At 36.2% G+C, this 8,888-nt stretch overlaps 1 protein-coding gene across 1 annotated transcript in view; it reads right to left on the bottom strand.

Moving 5' to 3' along the window:
* The window catches only part of LOC143020591 (alpha-(1,3)-fucosyltransferase C-like), a 20,064-nt gene extending 12,544 nt beyond the window's left edge, over positions 1-7,520 (bottom strand). Inside the window, exon 1 of the mRNA XM_076177026.1 lies at positions 7,477-7,520. The gene's annotated coding sequence lies outside the window, so the exon portion shown is untranslated. The remainder of the gene's footprint in view (positions 1-7,476) is intronic.
* Positions 7,521-8,888: the final 1,368 nt, after the last annotated feature.

The following is an 8,888-nucleotide window of genomic DNA, read 5'->3' as shown; positions in this document are numbered from 1 at the left end:
CATCAATGGTGATGGGATTCAGTGATTGCCAAATGATGGATACTGCATGAAAAATTTTGAATCTTGCCGCGGGAGCGATTTTTTTTTTTTGTGGGCGATCGCTCCCGCTATTGGATTTGCGAGAGCGACATTGGAACTTACCCGAGCGAAATCGCTCGTCGCTCCCGTGTATAATTTTTCGCTGATATATAATATATATATATATATATATATATATATATATATGTATATATATATATATATACATATACATATATATATATTTTTTATAATATATATATATGTATATATATATATACAGATATATAGAATATATATATATCTATATAATATACATATATATAATATATATATACAATATATATAATATAAATATATATAATATATATAATATATATATATACATATATATATATATACTTATATGTCTATATATATAATATATATATATATTTATATATATATATAATATATATACAGTGCATATATATATATATATAATATATATATATATTTATATATATATAATATATATATAATATATACATATATATAATACATATATATAATATATATATATATATATATACATGTAATATATATGTATATAATATATATATATATATATATATATATATATACATATACATATATATATATGTATATATATAATATATATATGTATATAATATGTATATATGTATAATATATATATATATATACATACATATGCATATATATATGTATATGTATATATATATACATATATATACATATATACATATACACATATATATATATATATACGTATATACATATAGACATATACACATATATGCATATACATATATATCACAACTAACACCACAGTCGGACGAAAGAAAAAGTTGCGTAAGCGGAACTATATATTTCGATTGCTACCTGCAATCCTCTTCAGTAGTACAAAGTGGCAGAGAGGAGGCTATCTTAAGTAGCAACCTCTTACAAAAGAAAGGGAACATGAGAAGATAAAGAACATCACTGCCCCAACCCTAGTTGACCTGAGGCTGACACGAGGTCGGGTCAGGGGGAGGGGGAGGAAGCTTGTTGACAATATTTTTGGTGATGAATAGTCCTGAAATAATGTCTGGGGTCCATTGACCCTTGGAAATATTCATCGTGGGCAGATAATCAATTAATGTTGATTCCACCATTTTCCTTCTGAACCCACACCCTGATTTATAAATGAGATCAGATTTCTCCCAGTCCATCCGGTGATTAAATTTATTAACGTGTTGAAACACTGCTGAATTTATTTGGCCATATCTAATCGACCTTTAGATACCCCTTTAGATACCCCGACCTCAAACATCCCTACAGACGTTTCGAATCTTCCTTGATCGCAAGCAAGAAAAGGAAGAACCAGAAAACTTTTCTGTCCAATTGTTTGGCGGAACAGGTTTGCCCCCGGACGTTTGGTTTCCACAAACACAAGCAATTGGGTTACAGTTTTCCCACTTACATCAGAGCCTTTTTATCGGATCGGATTCAATTGGCGTCATTAGACCTTGACAACGCTTTTCTTCACCTTCGGTCCACCACCAGAGAACTTCTTTTCCATTGCCGGGATGAACACGTCTTCAAGTCACTTCTACACAGAGCCCAACAACAAGCCAGTGTCGTAAGTGACAAACACATTGTGATCCTCAATAAAAAACTTTTTAGGTTATGTAATAACAGCATTTGGACTAAGTTTGCTTCTTCTGAGAATGTCGTTAATCTTTCTAGCACAGTACTTTCAAAATCACAATTAGAAGTGTTAGGTCTTGGTTTGAACTTTGCGTTAAAACCGGAAAAACACAATGCTATAGACTTCCTGGTAGGTTTTGATAAGTTCTTGTCCCATAATAATTATGATAAAGACTTATTATGTCTCAAAGGCGTGCTCTTGAACAGCATTTCAGATTGTTTCAAGGACAACAATGGTCTACCCAAACGTTACCAAATGGGTATAGAAGAATTAAAAAAACTAAGTAACATAATTATCACCAAGGCAGATAAAGGGGGTAAAGTAGTTGTTTTAGACCTAGACTCGTATGTTGAAAAAGCTATGGAGCTTCTTAATGATCAAAATACATACGAGAAACTCACCAAAAACCCCTTAAAAGACATGGCTGCCTCTTTTAATAAGCAAGTTCGTAAGATCACCACTAGTGAACAAGTGTCCAAACTTAAAGTTTTTACTCCCAAGCTCCCTTATTTTTATGGCCTCCCCAAGTTACATAAAGAGGGTACCCCATTAAGGCCCATTATTTCCAACAGGGGTTCTTGTTCCAGCAAACTCTCTAAATGGCTTGCGGGTTTATTATCACCATTTGTGGGCAAATTTTCCAATTCCCATTTGAAACATTCAGAAGATTTCATCCAGAAAATAAAGGAGATTAACATAGTAGGCCGTCGCTTATTAAGTCTTGATATTGTCTCATTATTTACGAACATTTGTGTTGATGATGTTTTGTCCTTTCTAGAAACTAAGCTACAAACATTCCAAGACAAATTCCCCCTTCCGGTTTCCAAAATCATTGCTCTTGTACGCACCTGCGTGTCATCTAATGTCTTTTCCTTTCAAAATCGGTTTTTCAGGCAAAAGTTTGGTTGTAGCATGGGTTCGAATCTTTCTCCTGTTCTGGCTAATCTTTACATGGAATACTTTGAGAGTGTTCTTCTTCCAACAATTAAACCCCCAGGTATGATTTGGTTAAGATACGTTGATGATATTTTCACTCTTTGGGATGAGAGTTGGGGTCCCTTTGATATTTTTCTAGATAAACTTAATAATTTAACAACCAACATCAAGTTCAAAGTGGAATGGGAAAAAGATGACAAAATCCCCTTTTTAGACATCTTAATCATGAAGAATGGGAATAAGCTTGCTTTTACTGTTTTTAGAAAGAACACTCATTCAGGTAGTTACCTCCATTTCTTCAGTCATCACCCAGATCACATTAAAAGGAGTGTAGCTTCGGGACTTTTTCTCCGAGCCTTTAGGATTTGTAGCCCCCAATTTTTAGAACACGAATTAACTTCTATCAAGTCCCAATTAACAAAATTAGCCTACCCTTATTGGTTTCTGGATAAAGCCCTTAGTCAAGCCAGAGCAAGTTTTTTCAAACACCCTTCCACTAAGTCAAAGAAAGAGAGACAAAATCCCCTAGTCATCCCCTTCTCAGAGTCCATCAGTCAATTGTCCAAGTTTCTTCCCAAAGAGAAAGTAAATTTAATTCATAACTACCCTAATACTATTAATAAAAAAGTTGTTAATGTTCACCAGAGGTTGAAGGAAGAACATATCCCAGGTGTTTACTCCTTTCCATGTAAAGATTGTAACCTTTCATACATTGGCCAGACGGGGAGAGACCTACCGACAAGATTAAATGAACACAAAAGGTCGATTAGATATGGCCAAATAAATTCAGCAGTGTTTCAACACGTTAATAAATTTAATCACCGGATGGACTGGGAGAAATCTGATCTCATTTATAAATCAGGGTGTGGGTTCAGAAGGAAAATGGTGGAATCAACATTAATTGATTATCTGCCCACGATGAATATTTCCAAGGGTCAATGGACCCCAGACATTATTTCAGGACTATTCATCACCAAAAATATTGTCAACAAGCTTCCTCCCCCTCCCCCTGACCCGACCTCGTGTCAGCCTCAGGTCAACTAGGGTTGGGGCAGTGATGTTCTTTATCTTCTCATGTTCCCTTTCTTTTGTAAGAGGTTGCTACTTAAGATAGCCTCCTCTCTGCCACTTTGTACTACTGAAGAGGATTGCAGGTAGCAATCGAAATATATAGTTCCGCTTACGCAACTTTTTCTTTCGTCCGACTGTGGTGTTAGTTGTGATTTATAAATGTGTTACTACATTTCTCACCTGTGATATATATATATATATATATATATATATATATATATACAGTATATATAATATAATATATATGTGTATATATATATATACATACATATATGTGTATATAATATATATATATGTGTGTATATATGATATATATATATATGTGTATAAATAATATATATATATATAATATATATGTATATATATACATATACATATACATATACATATACATATACATATACGTGAATAAATTCGCTAGTGGACAGCGACATCAATCATACAATCTCCATGACCGTCGCGCAGAGGATTCGAACCACTGCCTATAGACCCAAGAGATTGATGATTGATGTCGCTGTCCACTAGCGAATTTATTCACATAGTTACGATGACGAGAAGCGTGAGGGGGATTCGTTCTAGTCCTTACCATTCCCACTGGTGCGATTAGGTGTATGGTAAAAAGGGGTTTATATGGGGGGCAGTTAGCACCCTCCCCAATCTCGGTAATCAGATTGATTACGAGTTCGTACACTTTTAGATCGTCTGTGGTCGAGTGGTCAAAGACGGGTGCTGTGGACTCTCTTGGGTCTATAGGCAGTGGTTCGAATCCTCTTCGCGACGGTCATGGAGATTGTATATATATATATATATATATATATATATATGTATATAATATATATATGTATATATATGTATATATATGTATATATATATATATATATATATATATATATATAATCTATATATACGGCCGCAGCTTTCCGCGCTCTAATCCCTCGGTCAAAATGACCCAAAATCCAAAAAATTCGAAGGTGACAGATTTGCTCAAAACTTGCCCCACAGAGAGAGAGTAGGTCAAAGTGCACAGCAAGGTAAATATGAGCAGCCTGGGTCCAAGGGCGTGGCAGTGGCACCCCTCCAAATTTGGGTCTTTTTACCCAGTAATCACCTTTGGGCCTCTGGCACCCATACCGTTGGCCTAAGTGGTGTCAAATTGGACTCCACGGCAGCCCTAGCCGCCCTCGACCTGTAGATGAGATGGCGGGTAAATCGGAGCAAGTGACCATAAAGACCCAAAATCCAAAAAATCTCAAAGGATTAACCCCATGAATTTAGCCGAAAATTCGAAGGTGACCGATTTGGTCCAAACTTGCCCCACAGGGAGAGAGTTGGTCAAAGTGCACAGCAAGGTAAACATGAGCAGCCTGAGTCCAAGGGCGTGGCAGTGGCACCCCTCCAAATTTGGGCCTTTTCACCCAGGAATCACTTTTGGGCCTCTCGCACCCATGAATGGTGTGAAATTGGACTCCACGGCAGCCCCAGCCGCCCTCGACCTTTGGCTTCGGGGTGGAACCCCAACACGGGATCAGCACGAAGAAGAATGCGAAGAACGCGGAGAAGAACGCGAAGAAGAACGCGAGGAAGAAGAACGCGAGGAAGAAGAACGCGAGGAAGAAGAACGCGAGGAAGAAGAACGCGAAGAAGAACACGATATAGAATGGGAAGAAGAACGCGAAGAAGAATGCGAGGAAGAAGAACGCGAGGAAGAAGAACGCGAAGAAGAACGCGAAGAAGAACGCGAAGAAGAAGAAGAACTTGAAGAAGAACGCGAAGAAGAACGCGAAGAAGAAGAAGAACGCGAAGAAGAACGCGAAGAAGAACGCGAAGAAGAACGCGAAGAATAATGCGAAGAAGAACGCGAAGAAGAGCGCGAGGAAGAAGAAGAAGAAGAAGAAGAAGAAGAAGAAGAAGAAGAAGAAGAAGAAGAAGAAGAAGAAGAACGCGAAGAAGAAGAAGAAGAAGAACGCGAAGAAGAAGAAGAAGAAGAACGCGAAGAAGAAGAAGAACGCGAAGAAGAAGAAGAAGAAGAACGCGAAGAAGAAGAAGAAGAACGCGAAGAAGAAGAAGAAGAACGCGAAGAAGAAGAAGAAGAACGCGAAGAAGAAGAAGAAGAAGAAGAAGAAGAAGAAGAAGAAGAAGAAGAAGAAGAAGAAGAAGAAGAAGAAGAACGCAAGAAGAAGAAGAAGAAGAACGCGAAGAAGAAGAACGCGAAGAAGAAGAACGCGAAGAAGAAGAACGCGAAGAAGAACGCGAAGAAGAAGAAGAACGCGAAGAAGAAGAACGCGAAGAAGAAGAACGCGAAGAATAAGAACGCGAAGAAGAAGAAGAAGAAGAAGAAGAAGAAGAAGAAGAAGAAGAACTCGAAGAAGAAGAAGAAGAAGAAGAAGAAGAAGAAGAAGAAGAAGAAGAAGAAGAAGAAGAAGAACGCGAAGAAGAAGAAGAAGAACGCGAAGAAGAAGAACGCGAAGAAGAAGAAGAAGAAGAAGAAGAAGAAGAAGAAGAAGAAGAAGAAGAAGAAGAAGAAGAAGAAGAAGAAGAAGAAGAAGAAGAGGAACGCGAAGAAGCAGAAGAAGCAGAAGAAGAAGAAGAAGAAGAAGAAGAAGAAGAAGAAGAAGAAGAAGAAGAAGAAGAAGAAGAAGAAGAAGAAGAAGAAGAAGAAGAAGAAGAAGAAGAAGAAGAAGAAGAAGAAGAAGAAGAAGAAGAAGAATACCACCTGACCCCGACTTACCCAAGCGCTTTTTCAAGAATAATTTTAGGACAAAGCGTCACCGTAATACCACCTGTCTCCGACTTCCACAGCGTTTTTTAGAAGAATGTTTTTATTTAGACTTATATATATATATATATGTATATATATATATATATATATATATATATATATATATATATATATATTTATATATATACACACACACACACACACACACACACACACACACACACACACACACACACACACACACACACACACACACACACACACACACACACACACACACACACATATATATATATATATATATATATATATATATATATATATATATACTTCCTTGAATGTGAAACTGATAAATATGAACTGAATGGCCCTATATCTCCGGCGCTTAGGTGGAGGCCATAAATCATACAAACCAATCAGCCTAATTTTTTTTTTATCAGATTATACCTCCAGTCTTTCACCCCTAATTTCATTGAAACATTAATGCTCTAGACCAGCGTTTCTTAACCAGGGTTCCTCGGAACCCTAAGGTTCCGCAAAAGGTCCCTAAGGGTTCCGCGAGAACAAGTGAGATAAGCTAATGCACTTTTGATTTTTTATCTAATTTCATATACGTAATATAATTAAACACGCACGACATATTCTTGGTTATTGTAATAATGTAATATAGACATCATCCTATGTAACCCATTATTACGATGAAAATACAATGAGAAAGATATGGCATATATATATATATTTTTTTTTTCGCGGGGGTTCCTTGAAATATGCAATTTATTTCAAAGGTTACGCAAGGGTTAAACACTGTTCTATACTTTGTGTTTAGTTATTTTCAACGGTACAAAAGACCCTGGTGCCTTATTACAGAAACCCTTATTGTCCTTGTTAAACCATAGGCCTTAGTAGAGCTGTACCTGGCCCAGGAAACAACAGTCATAATATTAGCCCTTAGGAATACAAAGGTCTGAGGAGCTGAGGGGAGTAAAAAGTTGATAATGACGATGAGTGAATTGGGTATTACCTTGAGGCGACGAAGACACACCTTCCGGCCACGTGAATCTGTCTGAGAATGATGCGATTGGGAAGATATTCATGTACATGTGTAACAGGGTACAAGTGTTCGAGTTCCAATTAAAACAATTATTTTTGGATCGGGCTGACACATGTGGCTAGCCTCCGGTCAAGGAAAATCTAAGTTCTTCAGGGAGCTGTAGGTGCTTAGCGTGCTCAAGGAAAAGGCAGTTGCTATTTTTAATTTTCCATAATTCTTCCTTGTACATTGAACTTTACATTCATTCATATTTCAGTTATACACTAATTTAAGTTTGATAGTTCACATTCATAAAACTTTCGCATTACAAATAAAATGATAATTAATTATGTAAACAGAAATGGCAATTAGTAAGTTCTGGAAAATTCATGCTTGCCACCTACGCGCATACACACAATAACTCATCCCTTTTCGTTTCCTACATGTATATAAAATGCTAATAGAAATAATACTAACTAGCATACACTACACTGATACCGTGATGTTACTTTTGGTGATCTTAGATGTGCATACATAAACACATTCATACATGCATATATACACACATGCATGCATACATACATACGTACATGCATATATACATACATGCATGCATACATATATGTACATACGTACATACGTAATACATACATAAGTACATATGTACATATTAAGTACGTACATACATACGTACATACATACATACGTACATACGTACGTACATGCATACATACATCCATACATACGTACATGCATACATACATACGTACGTACATTCATACATAAATACATACGTACATGCATATATACATACATACGTACATGCATACACACATACATACGTATATGAATACATACATACATACGTTCATACATATATACATACGTACATGCATACATACATACTTACTTACATGCATGCATACATACGTACATGCATACATACATACGTACATGCATACATACATACTTACGCACATGCATACGTACATGGATACATACATACATACGTACATGCATACATACATACATATGTACATGCACACATACATACATACGTTCATGCATACATACATACGTTCATGCATAGATACATACGTACATGCATACAAACATACGTACATGCATACATACATACATAGATACGTACATGCCTTCATACATACGTACATGCATACATACGTACGTACATGTATACATTCATACGTACATGCATACATACATACTTACGTACATGCATACACCCGTACATACGTACATGCATTTATACGTACATGCATACATACGTACATAAGTGAACACACGCATCTGTGTTCTTATTAGCATACGTACATATATACATACATACGTACATACATATATACATACGTACATACATACATACACGTACATATATACATACG

This window comes from Oratosquilla oratoria, chromosome 40 (genome assembly GCF_046742065.1).
Source record: "Oratosquilla oratoria isolate Oo_2021 chromosome 40, ASM4674206v1, whole genome shotgun sequence".
NCBI lineage: Eukaryota > Metazoa > Arthropoda > Malacostraca > Stomatopoda > Squillidae > Oratosquilla > Oratosquilla oratoria.
This window is presented reverse-complemented; position numbering and strand designations above follow the sequence as displayed.